This window comes from Solanum pennellii, chromosome 10, assembly GCF_001406875.1.
Source record: "Solanum pennellii chromosome 10, SPENNV200".
NCBI lineage: Eukaryota > Viridiplantae > Streptophyta > Magnoliopsida > Solanales > Solanaceae > Solanum > Solanum pennellii.
Genome location: NC_028646.1, coordinates 56,454,979 through 56,475,275, shown reverse-complemented (window position 1 = coordinate 56,475,275; position 20,297 = coordinate 56,454,979).

Below are 20,297 nucleotides of genomic sequence, written 5' to 3'. Positions count from 1 at the left end.
CCCACACACCAATTTTTTTAAAAAATATATTTTCAATTTCAAAATTTATTTTCTACTCTAGTAAAAATAAAAAAATATTTCTCAAAAATATTTCAAAATACTTTCCTTCATATTAAACACACCTAAAGTTGCTTTACGTTTTACTAAGCAATTGGAACAACAAGAGACTTAATACTGAAAAAAACTCAAAATATTTTTGCAACCAGTACCAGTTTTTGGAGCAAGTTTGATTGCTGGGTTTAGTTACACTTTTATTATGACAAAGATTTTTATTATTTTATCTCAGTGTCCTTTGGGATGACTTAGATGGTTCGGAGGATGCTCGATAGATCACCCTTAATACCTTCTGAGTCAAGGGACTTGTCTAGTGCGGTATACATTTTTTGTGTGGTACACATTGAAGATTTACCCGATGCGCACAAAGTGTCCATCCGATGGGTAAAAGTTATGACCAAGATTTTAGCGAATGTGGATTATAGTGAGGTTTAAAAAATAAAAAAACTTAATTCTCCAAAAATCTTACCAAAACAAAACACCTTTACTTTAATTTTATTTTTGCAGCAACTAAAACCCCCAACGTCTTGTTCTCTACACATTGGTTAAATTTGTAAGAGTTCTAAAAAAAAATTAAGAATATTTTAACTAAATAAATATTTTATGATCCCTTTTTACCAAACAAGTCAAGTGCTTATTTTCTGTGTTAGAACTTTTAATCACACAAGTAATTATTTGTGTCATTGAATTCATGACTAGTATTCATTTTCTTTTTCAGTATTTGAATTATTGTATACGAATTTTATTGGATCCATAAACAACTGAGGACTTGGAAAAAACATTAGGAAGACTTTGTTGCAAGAGGCTTGAGAGAGCTGTTGAAAATGTGTTTGACGAATTCAAATATGAATTTATCAAAAGACAAGTGAAGATCAGAAAACCGATGAAAAAGGTTAGTGGTTTGTTTTCTAATGCTGCTTTTAAGAGAAAAATGTCTCGAAAAATCAACAACAGCAGTGAAGAGTTGAGGGCTATCGATCAGTCAGCTACATGCCTAGGTCTCTAATCATTGATAGTTCCTTCTCGGACAATATTACCAATTTGAGCCAGATTCCGTACTAATTGCTTCTGATGTTGTTGGTAGATAAAAAGATGTTTCCAAAAGATTTTGAGTTTGAGAAGGACCAACTATTCCAATTCTGGATGGCAGAACGATTTCTTCATCCTTGGTCAAGAGTCCCATGTGATGGAAGACGTCGAGAACAAGTTTTTCCAACTCTTTTTTCAATATTCCTTGCTGCTAAATATTGATCAAAAGAGTGTTGGAGCAGAAAATCTTTCTCAAGTTCAATACTTTTGATAGGACTCACCAAGTGATCAAATAGATAGGACAAATGAGTATGTGCACATTGTTCTGGAAAAGCAGTATATTGATGATATGCTATTGAGCTTTCAGTTCTTGAGAGTTTTAAATTTGTTCGGATCCGGCATTGAGGGGTTGTCAGCCGAAATCAGCAAGCTAATATACTTAAGATATCTTGATCTCTGCAACATTGAGATCGAAGACTTACCCAACTCTATTTGCAAGCTCTACAATTTGCAATCTTTAGAGTCAATAACTGCTTTTCACTCAGGACATATATTGCAACTATCACTACCAGTTAGATATTCAGATGCCAATCAATATGGGGCAATTGACTAGTCTTCAGACGCTACCGTTTTTCTATGTAGGTTTGGAGAAAGGTCGTCGAATAGAAGAATTAGTTCATTTGAAAAACCTTAAAGGTGAATTGACTATCAAAGGTCTCCAATTAGTCGGAAATAAAGATGACTCTAGAACAACATATTTACATGAGAAACTAAATATCTACCAACTGGTGTATTTATGGTCCCATGATGAATCAGAAAGTTGTGAGATCAATGATGAGCATGTGTTGGATGGTGTTCAACCGCATCCTAACTTAGAAATGGATAACTATTTGGGGACTAGTTTTCTTTCATGGTTTAGTGAAGAATTGCTACCAAATTTGGTCGAGTTGAAATTAAGAGGTTGCAAAAGGTGCAAAGAAATTCCATTACTTGGCCAACTGAAGTTCCTTTGGCATCTTGAGTTGATAGGATTCCTTGAATTGGAATGCTTATGAACTTAATTTTATGGTGTTGAGATTGATGCTTACTGAGTGTCCACTCTACTCCAACTCATTGAAATCCTGCGTGAATCAAGAATTGAAAGAGTTGATAGTGAAATGCCATTGTGAAGCAACTTAACATCACTTGTGGATCTTGTTATCAGTAACATGAAATAGCTCACATGTCATCCTGATGAGATGCTACAACAACGTTTCTCTTCAGCACTTATCGTTCCCAGAATGTGGAGATTTTCGTGATTTGCCACAAAGCTTGTACAATCTCCATTCTCTTAAGAGGTTAGAGATGCACCAATTTCAATTCTTTTCTTGTTCCTAGTGGGAAGGATTATTTGAATTCCCTCCAAAGTCTTTTCCGTCGTAGGTTGTGTGTGTACGGATGTTTGCACTGGGATTCTCTGCCCAGTTAGCTTATGCAACTCTCTCACCTAACAAATATCAATATATGTGATTTCGAAATTGACGCTCTTCCTCATAGTCTTGACAATCTCACTTCTCTTGAAAAATTACAACTAATGAGGTGCAAATGGCTACAACATCTGGAATTGACATATGTTATACCCAAAATACGGTATCTGCGGATGTTTGATTGTCCATTGTGTTAGAAGGCATGTCGAATGGGCTCAGCAACCTTGTTTCTTTGGAACAGTTAAGTTTTTGGAACTCTGAAAAACTAGATCATCTTCCATCCAGAGATGACATACTACGCCTCACTAAATTATGGAACCTGCGCATCTATGGCTGCCCATAGTTAGAAGAAAATTGCACCAATCAGAGTACTGCAAACTCCTAGTGGTCCAACATTTCCCATATTCTAAAAATTAAAGTAGGTGGAAGCATATTTTCAGACGTAAGTCTCTGTTTATCTTTCACATTCCGAGTCAATTTTTAAATATTATTTTCTACGAGTTTTAGAAAAGAACTTCTGTATGTAATTTAATACTCCTACTTTTTCATGCAATTATTGACATTATGAAATGCAAATTATCAATCAATTGCATATGTGCTATGCTTTATCTAAAGTGTTCTTCTTCTAATTCTTCAACTGTAGTATATCTTGATAATGATTTAATCATGAACATTTATTTGTTTTTTTCCTTATACGTCATTCTAGAACGTCATTGTGGTAAATCAAGATAAATCCCATGAACGATAGGTTAATTTTCACCATTAGTTTATTACTGCTCTTTTACTATTTGACTAGCTCTCTAGCAGTGTTCTTAGGCTTAGCATTACCTCCCCATGTTTTGGAGTTAGTTTATGAAATTGTTAGATCATCGTGTAAATTTATTTCCATTCCAGCAATAAGAATAATGAATTTCTTCTTCAGCTTATCTTGTTTTTTTAGTAATCTACCAGTTTTTTGTCTTTCTTTTTGTTGGAAACCAATTTTTGGAGATCCCCCGCATGTCCATGCTTTAGATAGTAGAATTTTTATGAATACATAACACACTTTTTACCATTTCCTTTGTATAAAACACCAGCATGGATCTCGTCAGAAAACTACTTGTGTTGGATGTGTTTCAGTGGCATTGTTAGATATATTGAAGAAGATATCTTGACGAATGTTCTAGATGTAAGGAAGAAGAGTTAAAAAAGAGAATGAGAAATGATCTTCATTGCTTGAAAGAAATGAATCACTGATGAGCTACATTTATACAAAGCTAATAAACAGAAATATTGTTGTAACTAATCTAACCGACCTTTTACTCACTAACCCTTCTAACTTCTATTAATTACATATAAACTCTTACTAGTTATATGTAGGTCCTTGTTCTTCTAATGTAATACTTTCTTCAATACTCCCCCTCAAGTTTGAGGGTATAAATAGAGTTAATACACCAAACTTGGATATTAAGTATTCATGTTGAGACTTCCCCAGGCCTTTAGTTAATGTATCACCTTCCTTCTCCTTAGTATTCAAATACTTTGTTTCCACTAATTCTTGATCTATTTTCTCCCTTATGAAATGACAATCTAATTCAATATGTTTAGTTCTTTCATGAAGAACTTGATTTGCAACAATTTGAATTGCCGACTTGCTATCACCGTGAATAGTCATAGGAGTTTGAAGATCAGCACCAAGTTCTTTGAATAACATCACTATCCAAACAACTTCAACTACAACACTTCCCATGCTCCTATATTCTTCTTCAGCTGAACTTCTAGATATTATTGTTCCTTGTTTTTTTGACTTCCAGGATATTAGTGAATCTCCCAACTTCACTATAAAACCGGAAACTGATCTTCTAGTATGTAGGCATGATCCCCAGGCTGAATCACAGTATACATTCAGTTGATTGTTTCTCTGCTAGATAACAGGACACCTAGTCCAGCTTGCCCTTTTATATATCTCACAACCTTAAGTGCAACATTAAGATGAGACTGCTTAGGTTGATGAAGGAACTGACTCAAAGTTTGAGTAGCAAAGGCAATGTCCGGTCTTGTGACATTTAGATATAATAGTTTGCCAACTAACCTCCTATATATTGTAGCATCTTCAAGTAATTTATAATCCTTGCCTTTCTTATTTATTTCATCATATTCTTTGGTTGTCAACTGTACATAAGGATCCAGTGTGTGAAAGCTGGTTTTGTTGCTCCAAGGCAAGCTTCAGAAATAATTTCCAATGTGTACTTCCTTTGATGCATAACAATACATGCTTTGTGACCTTGCAAATTCAATCCCAAGGAAGTATATGAGATCTTATAAATCCTTCATCTTAAAGGTATCTTGGAGGGTCTTTTTGATGTGTGATATACCGTGGTTTCACAGTATTTTTAATGTTTTTTCCTTAAGTTTAGTGTGCGTCCAAAAGCCTTTTTGTATTGATTTTTATGTAAGTTTCTCTTTATTTGCAGGAAATCTATCCAAAGATGAACGCGGAAGTTTTTGAGCAAGAAATGCAGAAAAGTTACCACGTACGGAGCTTATGACGGTCCGTTGAGCTTGCGACGGTCTGTAGGTGGCAACGTAGTGAAGCTGCTGAAGGAAGATGAGGGAAGTTTGACCAAGTGTGGGATTACGGATGTTCATGATGGATCGTCATAGCCACGACGGTCCGTCCTACTGGTTCATCGCGATGATTAGAGAGTAGTCCAGTACCCAATTTCCAAGAAGTTTAAGTTTTATCGAACGGAGACCCTCGATGGACCGTCGTGCTTGGAACGGTCCGTCATACCTGCCATTGAGGGTAGTGAAGAGAGCAGCAGAAGAATTTGTGAAGTATGGAACGACGGAGGCCATGACGGCCCGTCGTGACCCTGACGGTCCGTCACGAGGTCCGTCGATACAGCCGCGTTTTGATAGATTTTCAGTAATTAGAGTCCTTCTTTTATTAGGTTTTTGTTTTTTATAAATAGTTCGAAAAACCTCGTTTTTGGGGTTAGACTCTTTGTTAGTAAACTCTTTGATATTAGACTTTTTTATTGTTACACTTTTTCGGGAATTGATTTTTGGTGCATTTGTTGATTTATCAAGTGAATTTCTGGAATTTATTCTTTCTCATCAAAGTAAGTGCATGAATTCTTATATTAAATATATGAATATTGTGATTATGACTATGGATAACTAAATTCCATAACTAGGGTTGTGGGAACCACGGGTGAATAATGAGGTAAAATCAAACTAAAATAACAATTCCAGATTAGTGTCTTGCATGTATTGATAATTCTTTCATTTAGAATTCTTTTTAACGGATAACCAACGTTAGAACTCACCTTAATGCTACTTGTCGGACCAAGAAGGTAGATAATAGGAAAAGAATTATCAACATAGATTTAGTGTATACTATCTAATAGGCTAGTTTCGGTTGGTATGAGGTAATAACTTAGTCAAATATTGAATACAATGCTTAATATGAGGTAAAGATAAGGGTTAGTATACAAACACATGTAGCCGGACCAAGGTGTGGAGTGAAATTTTCTAGATGCCGGACCAAGGATTTAGAAATACATAACTTATCACTTGCATGCAAGATACTAGGAAAGAATTGTTATAGTTAGAATTATCAAGTTAGGAACCTGTGGTGAACACTTAAACCCTAGTTACTTTTATTAATTGATTAAACTCCAAGATTGAATCTGTTAGTTGATTACTTTAATTAGTTTAGTTATTTTCATTCATTTAGAAATAAACCCCCCCCCCTTTTTATTGTCTTTTGTTTTCTAAAGAAATAATTGACTAAATAATAGTAATAATAGATTAAACTTAAGTCTGAACTATTTTCCTCGTGGGAACGATCTCAACCTCATTAGTTGGGTTCTTTACTTAATACGACCGCTTTACTTCTTATTTGAGAAGTAAGTTTGAGCGTATCAAATTTTGGCGCCGCTGCCGGGGAAAGTACCTTTTAGATTAACTTAAACTTATTAGTAAAGTTTAGTCAATATTTTCTTAAATCTTTTTTTTTGTTTTTGATTCTTGCAGAACTATCTTCCTTGTATGCCAAATACACTGAGAGGAAGAGAACCTTTGTTTCCCTATGATGTTGAATTAGAGCGTACATTATGCAATATGAATCGAAACTTGGGTATTAACGATGATGATCCAAACCAGAACATCCCAGCTCCAGTTGATGTTCATGGTCAGTTATTACCCGATGATCCGGTGAAAATCAACAAAGGGGACAAAATCCTGCTCCACGTCCTCAAGAATACTACAGAGGCTATAATAATATTGCAGACTCTGATGGGCCACTTGTCTTTCCCCCTCTACCACAAGGCCACACGTTTGTGGTAACTAGTAGTCTGATGCAAATGCTCACTGCTAGAGGTTTGTTTTCAGGGCTACCTTCTGAGGACCAACATGCCCATATACCTAAGGTAAGGGCAGTGTGTAAAAGATGTGTAGGGAGGCCTGATTTGGATTTGGATGTAATAGGTCTAAGAGTATTTCCTCTCTCACTGACGGGAGAGGCTGCTATTTGGTTCACTGAGCTCCCTTATAACTCAGTTTTCACTTGGAACCAACTAAGGGACGTTTTCTTTGCACGTTACTACCCGGTCTCCAAGAAACTAAACCACAAAGACAGAGTGAACAACTTTGTGGAACTACCAGGAGAGTCAATTAGTAGTTCTTGGTATAGATTCACTTCATTTTTGAGAAGTGTCCGCGATCACCGCATAGATGACAAGTCATTGAAGGAATACTTCTATTGGGGACATGATGATAATAATAAAGCGGTATTGGATACTATAGCGGGTGGTTCTTATGGGGAGTGTCCTTATGCCGAGATTGCCGAGAAGTTAGAGAAAATCTCACGGAATAATACCGCTTGGAGTACTAAAAAGTCATATACTGGGAGAAATACCTTCGCAGTGCAATCCACTCACAACTCAGCCACAGATGAGATTCGTGAAGATATGGCTCAGATGAGAACTAAGCTTGGGTTGGTATTAAAACATGTCACTAGGAGTGCAGAAAAGATAAAAGCAGTTAACTACTTGTCTAAACAACCACCACCAAATGATGAATGCTATTATGTGGAGAACTCCTATGCGGTAAATGAGCAGACAGGGGGTTCCCGACCGAGTGCCCAAGGCTCTAATCAGGATAATTGGGGCCACGGTCAAGGAAACCAAGGTCGTATCTATGGTAACTATAACCGTGAGGATTATTATGTTCGAGATGGAAATTACAACCGCGACAACAACTTCAGCAGGGGTAACTATGGTAATAGAAATGATAGGAATGGGCCCTATGTTCCTCCTCAAAATCGTGAAGTTACTCCTAGGGATGGTGGATGTAGTATGACGCGAGTTGAGGATATGTTGCACAAAATGATGAGGAGGTTCGATGTTAGTGATGAGTACACCAAAGAGTTGAGGAGTGATTTAGCGGGTATTGGGAAGAAATTCGATACACATGCAATATCGATTAAGCAGCTTGAGTTACAATTGGCCCAATTATCTTCGACTGTGAACACACGGCAACCGGGCACTCTTCTTAGCAACACTATCGAAAATCCGAAAAATGATGGACATTGTATGGAGATCACTACTCACGGTGGTAAGCAAACCATTGACCCACCTATGCCGTCTAATGATAAAAAGGTGACAAAAGATAATGATAAAGTGGTAGAGGTTAGTGGTGAAGTAGAAGATAACACTGGAAAGATGCTGAAGTGCCTAAAAAGGTTACTCCCATGCCTAGACCACCACCCCCATTTCCTCAAAGATTAGTGAAAAACATCGAGGATGGTAAATATCGACGTCTTATAACAATGTTGAAGCAACTTTCTATCAATGTCCCTTTGGTAAAAGCTTTAGAACAAATGCCCGGTTATGCCAAGTTTATGAAAGATCTAGTTACATAGAAAAGATCGGTCACTTTTAAGGATGATGATAAAATGCAGCATTGTAGTGCTATTGCTACAAGATCTCTGGTACAAAAGAAAGAAGATCCAGGTGCGTTCACTATTCCTTGTACAATCGGCTTACTACATTTTGCGAAAGCATTATGTGATCTAGGGGCAAGCATAAATCTCATGCCCCTCTCGATTTACAAGAAGTTGGGTTTGGGTGATCCAAAGCCCACTGCGATGCGGCTACTGATGGCCGATCGAACAGTAAAAAGGCATATAGGGATACTCCACGATCTGCTAGTAAAATTGGAGTCATTCATATTTCTGGCAGATTTGGTTATTAATGATTGTGAAGTCGATTTTGAAGTGCCCATTATTCTTGGGAGGCCATTCCCTTCTATGGGTAGAGCCTTAGTTGATATGGAAAAGGGGCAGATGAAATTTTGGTTGAACAATGAAGAAGTGACCTTCAACATGTGTAGGTCCATGAGCCAGAGTGGTGAGCTCCAATTGGTATCTGCTATATCCTACAAAGTTGGTGACTCATATAAGACACAAATAGAAGAACGTCTAGGTGTAGAAGCATTAGCGGCAGTGATAATGAATTTTGATAAAGATTGCATTGAAGAGTATGAGTCATTAGTCGTGGCTCTTTATCGAGGTGATGTTCGGTTTAAACCGAAGAAATATGAGTTAGACATGAAGAATCACGAGTCTCCACCCGCGAAACCATCTATAGAGGAGGCTACAAAGTTAGAACTAAAAGCTCTCCCACCTCATCTCAGGTATGAATTCTTAGAAGATAGTGACACTTTGCCGGTAATCATTGCATCAGATCTGAATGAACAACAAGTTGAGAGTTTGGTGAAAGTGCTAAAAAGGTTCAAAAGAGCTATTGGGTGGACTATTGCGGACATTATTAGGATCCCTCCTGGTATTTGTTCTCATAAAATCCAACTCATGCCTGATCATAAGCCAAGTATTGAGCACCAAAGACGCTTAAATCCACCTATGCAAGAGGTCGTGAAGAAGGAAATCATTAAATGGTTGGATGCCGGAGTAATCTATTCGATCGCCGATAGTAGTTGGGTATGCCCTGTTCAATGTGTACCTAAGAAAGGGGGAATGACTGCCCCAGGAAAAGGCGAAAAGTAAAGCAGTCATGTGGTCCCCAATGAGAAAAATAAACTTGTTCCAATGAGATCGGTTACTGGATGGAGGGTGTGTATGGATTACCGTAAATTAAATGCATGGACCAAAAAAAGACCATTTTCCTATGCCCTTCATGGATCAGATGTTGGATAGACTTGCAGGAAAATGGTGGTACTGTTTTCTTGATGGATATTCGGGGTATAATCAGATTTCTATTGCACCAGAAGATCAAGAGAAAACCACCTTTACTTGTCCATATGGGACCTTTGCGTTCAAGAGAATGCCGTTTGGGTTGTGCAATGCACCCGCCACATTTCAGAGATGTATGATGTCGATATTCTCCGACATGGTGGAAGATACTATTGAAGTTTTTGTGGATAATTTTTCTGTGGTTGGTTAATCATTTGAGCGGTGCTTGAACCATTTATCTGAGGTCCTTAAGAGATGTGAAGACTGCAATTTAGTACTAAATTGGGAAAAATTCCACTTCATTGTGAAAGAAGGTATTGTTTTAGGTCATCGCATTTCAGAAAAGGGCATAGAGGTTGATCGAGGTAAAGTCGAGGTAATAGATAGACTTCCCCCACCTATCTCTGTAAAAGGTGTGAGAAGCTTTCTTGGGCATGCAAGTTTTTACCGGAGATTCATCAAAGATTTTTCAAAAATTGCACATCCGTTATGCAAACTGCTAGAGAAGGATTGTAAATTTTATTTTGATGAATCCTTTCTTAAAGCATTCGGCGAGCTAAAAGAAAAATTGATGTCTGCACATATCATTATTTCTCTGGATTGGAACATTCCATTTGAGGTGATGTGCGATGCTAGTGGGGTTGCTCTTGGTGTGGTATTGGGACAAAGAAGGAACAAAATCCTTCACCCCATTTACTATGCTAGTAAACGCCTAAATGAAGCCCAGAAGAACTACATAGTGACTGAGCAAGGACTCCTTGAAATAGTCTTTGCTTTTGAAAAATTTCGCTCTCATTTGCTAGGTTCTAGAGTTATAGTGCATACTGACCATTCAGCATTGAGATATTTGATGGCAAAGAATGATGCAAAACCGAGGTTGATTCGTTGGGTATTACTGCTACAAGAATTTGACTTTGAAGTGAGGGATAGAAAAGGGACCGAAAATCAAGTTTTCGATCACTTGTCCCGTCTAGAAGATGAAGCTATGAGAGAGTTAGGGGATAAGACTGATATTGATGATACTTTCCCCGATGAGCATGTATTGGCTGCCTCACAAGACTTGATTCCATGGTTCGTAGATTTCGCGAACTATCTGGCTAGTGATATTATTTCATCGGACTTGTCCTTTCATCAAAGAAAAAAAATTCATGTATGAAGAAGTTCTTTTGGGATGAACCTTACTTATATAGGAGTTGTGTCGACGGGCTTATTCAGCGTTGTGTTCCAGAATGTGAGATGTTGAGTGTTTTAGAGGCATGCCATTCCTCACCCATTGGTGGACATCATAGTGGTATCCGAACCTCTCATAAGATATTACAATGTGGTTACTATTGGCCAACTCTTCATCAAGATGCTGATGAGTTTGCTAAAGCATGTGATAGATGCCAAATAGATGGCGGCATTTCAAGAAAGCAAGGGCTCCCTCTAAACCCCATTCTTGTGATTGAGTTATTTGATGTTTGGGGTATTGACTTTATGGGTCCTTTTGTATGTTCTCATGGAATGAAGTATATTTTAGTAGCGGTTGATTATGTATCTAAATGGGTGGAAGCTATCTCCCTCGCAAACAATGAAGGAAAGAGTGTCATTGCGTTCTTGAAGAAGAATATATTCTCTTGATTTGGTACCCCAAGGGCAATGATTAGTGATGGGGGATCCCACTTTTTCAACAAATCGTTCAAGGGATTATTGGAGAAATATGGGGTTCGCCATAATGTGGCCACTCCTTACCATCCTCAAACTAGTGGGCAAGTTGAGGTGTCAAAAAGGGAGATCAAACAGATATTGTCAAAAACAGTGAACGCTAGTAGAACGGATTGGTCAAGGAGGCTTCATGATGCTCTTTAGGCCTACCGGACAGCGTATAAGACTCCCATAAGTATGTCCCCATACCAATTTGTATATGGGAAAGCTTGTCATCTTCCGGTTAAATTAGAGCACAAAGCCATGTGGGCTATGAAGAAGTTGAAAATGGAGTGGAACGAAGCTGCAGAACAACGGTTAACTGGGTTAAATGAACTCGATGAATTTCGCCTAAAAGCTTATGAAAGCTCAGCCCTCTACAAAGAAAAGATGAAGAATTACCATAACCTAAAAATTGAAAAACTAGAGCTTATGGTTGGGGATTTGGTGCTTTTATACAATTCTAGGTTGCGTTTGTTTCCGGGCAAGCTCAAGTCCAAATCGATTGGCCCTTACTTGATTACTCAACTATTCCCTCATGGAGCAGTTGAGTTAGAAACCAAGAAGGGTGTGTGGTTTAAGGTAAATGGACAACGAATAAAATTCTATTTCGGGCATGCTGAATAAGCGAATGAAGTGATCGAGGCATACCATCTTGATGAAGTCTGAGTAATCAAGTGTCTTCAGTCGTGCCGCGATGTTAAATCAGGCGCTTGTTGGGAGGCAACCCAATACTTATAGTTTCGTTCTAGTAATGGTAGCATTTTCTACTAATGGGTTTTAACTTTGCAAGCACATCAGCAGGAAATTCTGCAGAAAAATGATTCTGCAACAGTCATTGACGGATACATCGACGGACCGTCACACATGAATCCGCCGTGCTAGGTATGTCTTTCATTAACTTTAAAAATTAGGGCACACATAACGGAACCCATGACGGACCGTCGCATTTGCGATGGACCATCGTCGGGGACTTGTTGCATCGTTAACCAGCATACCTGACTCGACCCGGCTGGGGTATTTTAAAAATTGTCAACATTTAAAAAGCCCCACCCCTTCATTTTAACCATTTCCTTCCCTCTTTCTTTCATTTCCCTCCCTTTCAAACTTCCATCTTCCTACCACTTTTCTCTATTAACCGATCACTTCCCCAAATCCCCAAATTCCAGAAATCTCCTTTCTACTGGTCGGAGACTGTTGCTGTGGTTCCGCTCTTGATCATCAAGTGCCTCATTTGCTTGTTTTTCTCCTCTTCTCTGGTGTGTCTCTGATCTCTACCCATTTACATTGCATTTTTGTTTTAATTAGTATTAGCCTATTCCTTTTTGGTGGATCTTCATTCTTTGCTCCAATTTTGTCTGTCCTAGGTTGAGAATCCTGGAATTGCCTTGTTAAAACACGAGAAATTGGTGCTTTAGCATTGCTAGTTTGCTAGGTATTTGGGTTAGGAACATATAGGTTAACACTAACTATTCCATGTGAGTCACAGAGGATGAATATGGCATCCTCAGTTCTGCCACTGAATGACAAAACGAGTCCCTATGACGGACTGTTGTACCCAGGACGGACCATCATAGGGTCTGTTCCAACACCCCCAACACCCTACTGTTCATTTTCTCTAAGTATTTATTAATGGACACATGCGACGGACCGTCGTCCCTATGACGATCCATCCTGCACAACCGTTTTGGTTGTCAGAGACCCTATTCCTAAGGGTCCCCAATTTTCTCTAAAGTGTCCACCAACGGACACATGCGACGGACCGTAGTTCCCACGGCGGTCCATCCTGCAAAACCATTCTGGTTGTCAGAGACCCTATTCCTAAGGGTCTCCAACTTTTTCTAAGTGTTATTTGATGGACATCTAAGACGGACCATCATACTCGCGACGGTCTGTCCTGCACAACCGTTCTGGTTGTCAGAGACCTTACTCCTAAGGGTCTCCAACTTTTTCTATGTGTTCTCTGACGGACATATACGACGGACCGTCATACTCTCGATGGTCCGTCCTGCACAGCCGTAATGACGGTCAAAGACCCTTGTCCTAAGGGTCTCCATTTTTTTCAAGTGTCCTCTGACGGAAATCTACGACGGACCGTCATACCCTCGACGGTACGTCCTGCACAAACCATCATGACAGTCAGAGACCACTCTCCTAAGGGTCTGCATAATTTTTCTAAGTGCCCTAAGACGGACATCAACGACGGACCGTCATTATCACGACGGTCCGTCTTGCTTATCCGCCATAACTGTCAGAGACTTTCCTTTAGGGGTATCAACATAAACATAGTTTTAAGTAAGACATAACGGACCCCATGACGGTCCGTCGTACTCACGACGAGCCATCACCTGGTCCGTCGCGTTTCACTGTTACTGCAGAAATGTCATTACAGCTTTGCTCTTATATTTATCTTGTGTCATTTTTGCTTGTCTTATTTGCTCCTTCTAGTACTAATATTGATTCTTTATAGGTACTATCTCTAATGGAACCAAAACAAGATCGAGTTTACGCAAGTGGGTGTTCAAAGTCTGTGGCCCCGTCTGCCCGACTGATTATAGGCTCTAATGATGAGCATGATCCCGAGTACGTGCCCCCAGGCACTGCCACTCCATCACGATCTGCACGTGCAACCAGAGCTACGCCCAAAAAGGTGGCGTCCGGCGTAGTCAATGCCTCCCAGTCTGATGAGGAGCGCACACTGACCGGCACACCTTCTGGGTCAGCTACACATGAAGAAGGAGCGTCTGGCTCCTTAGGAGTTTCGTGGTTGGAGTAAGCCTCCGGGTCCGCAGAAGTCCCTGCACCCGCCACACCTGCACAGTCTTCCTCGTCTGATGAGGCTGACAGTTATGATTCCACTCAAGGATCACCCACTGTTGCTCTCACCCCGGTGGCCGACCATCCCAACCGGTGGTGTGTCGATGGGCAATACCAACTGTATTCAAACGCCAAGTTTCTAAATGATAAAGGCGTCATGACACGGACCCTTACACTGGAGAGGCGGGTACTTACGGGAATTCTCCCCACCATGACTGAGATCCACAATCACTTCACCAGACACCGGCTAGAGTGGACAGCTCATTTTTAGGCCGCTATAGTGAGGAGTTGGTCCGAGAGTTTTACGCCTCTTACGTGGCTACTTTTCGATCACAAATAGATAGGCGGGCTGCCCCTGCCAAACAGGCACCACTTGATCACGTTCGAGTACGCGGCATACAAGTCGACACTCCCTGCCCGCCATCCGCCGGTATCTGTACGGTGAGGATGTTGATGCCTACAGAACCCCTCTCACCGCCGAGTTCGACTACTGGTGGAAAATTGTAAAAGATGGCCAATTCTTGCGTGAGCCATCGCTGAGAGAGACCACCAAGAGGTGGATGGACCTGCACTTGTCTATTGATAGAGAGGGTGCCTACTGGGTAACGAAGCCGAAGGGTGCCATCAAGAAGGCTAACTTGACCTTCACGACTAAGTTCTTATGGTTGATTGTCCGCTACTGCCTTTCCCCTACGGCTGCTGATAATATAGTCACATGGGATCGCGCAGTTCTGATGGCGGCGATGATAGATGGGTTTGAGGTGGACTTCACTTGGCTTCTACAGGCGGTCATGCATGAGAGAGCTTTCAAGGTCACAACTACTTACCCGTTTTCGTGCATGATATTTTTCTTATGCAGGTCCACATGTGGCACATTGATCAGCTCAAGACTCCGTTGAGCACTGTTGATATCAGCCTCATCAGGGATGAGGCCAATGAGTTGGCTCCACGCAGAGGACCCCATCCAGAGTTGCCTCCACTTGGTGAAAATCTGGCTGATACGGTAGCACATGCTCGAACGGCTACGCAGGCTGCTTCTGAAACCACTGACACTACCCCGGTCGAGTCTATCCTGGGTAGTAGCACTGCCCCTAGCTCCTCTTGCTCAGCCCCGTTCCCCGCTCTGGTCCCGCTTGCTAGGGTCCAGAAACTAGAAGCTCAGATGGCCACACTTCTGCATCACATGCAGCCTTGGATGCAGAGGTCTATTGCGGAGGCGGGGAAGCGCTTGGAGCGTAAAATGGTCCAGCACACAAAGCGGAAGATCGCTGAGGTTCATCAGCTCTTAAATTCTTTTGAGTTGCGGGTGCTAGCCCGGCCAGCCCCTCAGGGGGACGTGTCGATCCTTCAGGCTGCGGTTGAGAGTCTGCGAGCAGATATTGATATGATCCTAGAGGTTAGGGTGCCTGAGTCTGAGGCCCCTTCTGCAGAGCGTGCTGAGGACAAAGTGATGGCTGCCTTATTCGCCACTTCTAAGATTCCACCACCTCCCCCTCGAGAGCATGCCAAGAGGCGCAAGGGTCGAGAGGAGGATGAGGCTAGAGCACGGAAGAAGGAGCGTCGTGAGATGGAGGCTGCGAGGAGAGCCTCACTTGCTAATGAGGAGGCGCGTCGGATCAGAGCTGTAGAGTCAGCTGCTGGGGCATCTAGCTCTAGAGATGTGGAGACCGCAGGAGCACTACTGATAGTGTTGTTGCTGATGAAGACACTACTGAGGGTATCCAGACTAAAGAGGTAGTGGGTTCTGGGGAACCGGATCCACCAGCTTGCTGATCGTCACCTACCACTCTCGTATTTCAGTTTTTTTATGCATTGGGGACAATTTCATATCTTTTTGTTGTGGGTGGGGTAAATGGAAAGTAAGTGCTAGGGTGAAGTCTAAGTAGCCCAATTTACGATCCTCTTTTGGGGTTTTCTTGCCTGTGTTCTTTTCCCCAAGAGACTGATTATTTTTATTGTTGAACCGGCATGTCTATATCTTGTGTACATAGTATAACTCTGAAGCATGATGGCTAAAACAAAAATGATATCCTGATGTAATGAAAATGATGCATGACTAGGCATAGTAATTGATAAATGTGTGGCTCTAAGCATGACATCAAGATACACCACTGCATGACCCTAAGTCTAAAATTTGAACTAGGTGTCTTATAATCTGGTAGAGTAATGAGATGTCAAGTGAGTGTGAGGAAGATTTGAATAGCCCACTATTTGTATTGAGCAAGAACTTGCCTGGTTAGTCCTGCTAAAAGTAAGCTGTAATAGACAATTAGGAAAGGATCATAGGCCCATGTTCAATATAGCCAATTTTTAGCCTAAATAAATTTTAAAAAAAAACCCTATTGAAATTAATCCCTCTTTGATCCAAATGATTTGAGCTTAAACTAGACCTTTCTTTTTCACCCCAACTGATCTTTTCTAGGAATAATGTGTTGGCCACTCCTTGGACATGTGCACCTCAGCTTATGCCAAATGCATAAGTTGAGGGTGGCTAATGCAGTAAACAACCTTTTCATGGCCCTGACCCAACTTTGGGTATTGTGTACTTCCACTCATGGAAAAGCCATGAGTTGAGGGTGGCTATTATGAGGAATGCTCTGGAAAGTAAGGTTGAAAGAACAAAGAGAGAGAAGGAACAAAAGTAAAGTGACTCAAGAACCAGTTGAAAGAAAAGTGAAATAAAAAAATATTATATACTAAATACAAGCAAGAAAAGAAGAGAGCCACTTATACAAATGAAGAAAGAAGGGAAAATAGCAAGGTGAAAGAATATGAGAAATTGGGCGAAATAAAATGATAAAAAGTGGTATGTTTAGCCGACATGTCAAGGGGGGCAAAAAGTCACTAAAAATACCTAAATATACCCTATCTGACCCTAAGCCTATGTTACAAGCTAAGAAAGTCCTATCGTGATAATAAGAGTTGTATAGCGGACTTAAATAGTGAAAATAAGGGCAAGCTTATGGAAATATGTATGAATGAGTTGTGAATTTGTTCTGAGAATGAGTGTTGAAAAGTAATCCTTATACTCAAACTGAAATCACTGTGTGAAAAATGAGGATGTTGTTTTGAAGTGAGGACACTAGTTGCAATACCAGAAATATTAGCACCTCGGTGAGAAATTGAAGAGGATAGGTGTCAGTGTGTGGTGAGTCTGTGTCATGGTCTGATTTCACATAATTCAAGCCTAATAGTGATAACATGCATGAAAATGATGAGACTGATCGAGATTGATAGCCAAATGATTGCGAAAGCTAAAATATGGATACTGTTGTACAAAGATTTTGTAGTGAGTCATAGTGTGTCGCTTGAGGAAAAACAACAAATTTAAGTTGAGGGTGTCGATATACCGTGGTTTCACGGAATTTTTAATGCTTTTTCCATAAGTTTAGTGTGTGTCCAAAAGCCTTTTTGTATTGATTTTTATGTAAGTTTCTCTTTATTTGCAGGAAATCTGTCCAAAGATGAACGCGGAAGTTTTTGAGCAAGAAATGCAGAAAAGTTCCCACCTACGGAGCTTATGACGGTCCGTCGAGCTTGCGACGGTCCGTAGGTGGAAACGTAGTGAAGCTGTTGAAGGAAGATGGGGAAGTCTGACCAAGTGTGGGATTACGAAATTTCATGAAGGACCATCATAGCCACGACGGTCCGTCCGGCTGGTTGGTCGCGATGATCAGAAAGTAGTCCCAGTACCTAATTTCCAAGAAGTTTATGTGTTATGAAACGGAGACCCTTGACGGACCGTCGTGCTTGGAACGGTCTGTCATAGTTGAGGGTGATGAAGAGAGCAGCAGAAGAATTTGTGAAGTATGGGACGACGAAGGCCATGACGGCCCATCGTGACCACGATGATCCGTCACGAGGTCCTTCGACCCAGCCGCGTTTTGACAAATTTTCAGTAATAGAGTCCTTTTATTAGGTTTTGTTTTTTATAAATAGTTCGAAAAACCTCGTTTTTGGGGTTAGACTCTTTTGTTTTAGACTCTTTGTTAGTAAACTCTTTGATATTAGACTTTTTATTTTTACACTTTTTCGGGAACTGATTTTTGGTATGTTTGTTGATTAATCAAGTGAATTTCAGGAATTTATTCTTTCTCATCAAAGTAAGTGCATGAATTCTTATATTAAATATATGAATATTTTGATTATGACTATGGGTAACTAAATTCCATAGGGTTGTGGGAACCATGGGTGAATAATGAGGTAAAATCTAACTAAAATAATAATTCCAGATTAGTGTCTTGCATGTATTGATAATTCTTTCGTTTAGAAGTCTTTTTAACGGATGACCAATGTTAGAACTCTCCTTAATGCTACTTGTCGGACCAAGGAGGTAGATAATAGGAAAAGAATTATCGACATAGATTTAGTATATACTATCTTAGGCTAGTGTCGGTTGGTACGAGGTAATAACTTAGTAAAATATCGAATACAATGCTTAATATGAGGTAAATGTAATGGTTAGTATAGCAACACACGCAGCCGGACCAAGGTGCGGAGTGAAATTTTCTGGATGCCGGACCAAGGATTTAGAAATATATAAATTATCACTTTGCATGCAAAATACTAGGAAAGAATTGTTATAGTTAGAATTATCAAGTTAGGAACCTGTGGGAAACACGTAAACCCTAGTTACTTTTATTAATTGATTAAACTCCAAGATTTGAATCTCTTAGTTGATTACTTTAATTTAGTTAGTTGTTTTCATTCATTTAGAAATAAAAATCCCCCTTTTATTGTCTTTTGTTTTCTAAGGAAATAATTGACTAAATAATAGTAATAATAGATTAAACTTAAGTTGGAACTATTTTCCTCGTGGGAGAGTCATATAAACCTCATCAAAGAGATTTCCCTGAAGGAAAGTATTTGAGACATCCATTTGGTGAACATGCCAGTTTTCAAACCAGCAAGAACCAACACACTCCTGATAGTGACCATTTTTACAACTGGAGAAAAAGTCTCCTGATAGTCTAGCCTTCCCTCTTATTAAACCCCTTGGCAACTAGCCTGAGTTTAAACCTATGAACTTCTCCAGATGCCTTATACTTAATCTTGAATATCCACTTGCAACTAATGGTCTTTTGATGAGAAGGCAAGGAAACTACCTGCCAAGTCTTATGATCTGATCTTGGGCATATAGTATATTCATTTGCCCAATCACGATAAATTACCCATCTTTAATGTTAGTTTAGGACATTATCTAATCTACATAGCTTGTTTTGGCTCAGGATTGTGATGATTGCACACTAATATACATGATTAGTTATTTTTTAATTTACTAAGGGAAATGATCAAGTGTCGGAAGGAAAAGGAGTTGAAAGCGACAAGATGTACCCAGAGGAGATACTAGCGCGGCGCCCCAGCAAGCCTAGCATAGCAAAGGCGCGACGCTCCAGGCCATTTTGACAATAGCCTATTTTAAGGCGCACAAGCAGCGCGGCGCGCCAGCCTCCTAGGCGCTATTTTGGTGCGTCCACCCAGTGGAAATTAAAAGGATTCCTAGTTGAAATAGAATTCGACTTTATCTTCATATTTATTATAAATAGACCCTTCGGTCCTTATTGTTAGGGTTCAAATTTTTGATTGATGTGCAAGAGCAAGAAACCAAGTTTGTAATAGGTTTTAATCTCCTTGCTCTTTTATTTTTCGAGAATCACATGAACAATCGTTCGATAAGTATGAGTAGCTTAACACCCTAAATCTGGGGCTGCAGCTATGAATTGAATGTTCAATATTATTTGCTTTTGAATTAATTCTTGGTTGTCAACACAAGTTACTTCTATATTCTTGTTTTACTATTTTATGCTTGATCATCATAAGATAAATTTAGTGTCTAATCTTAAAATCGAGAGAGGAGGGATTAGATAGACCAAAGGATATAGAGAGTTCGATCGACCCATTAGATTGAGGTGATTTATATTCAGGAGTGACGTTCGGACGAACAACTTTCTTGGTTACGAAATAGGATGAAATATAAATGCTTGCCAATTAGCATACTTATTCCTGCTCAA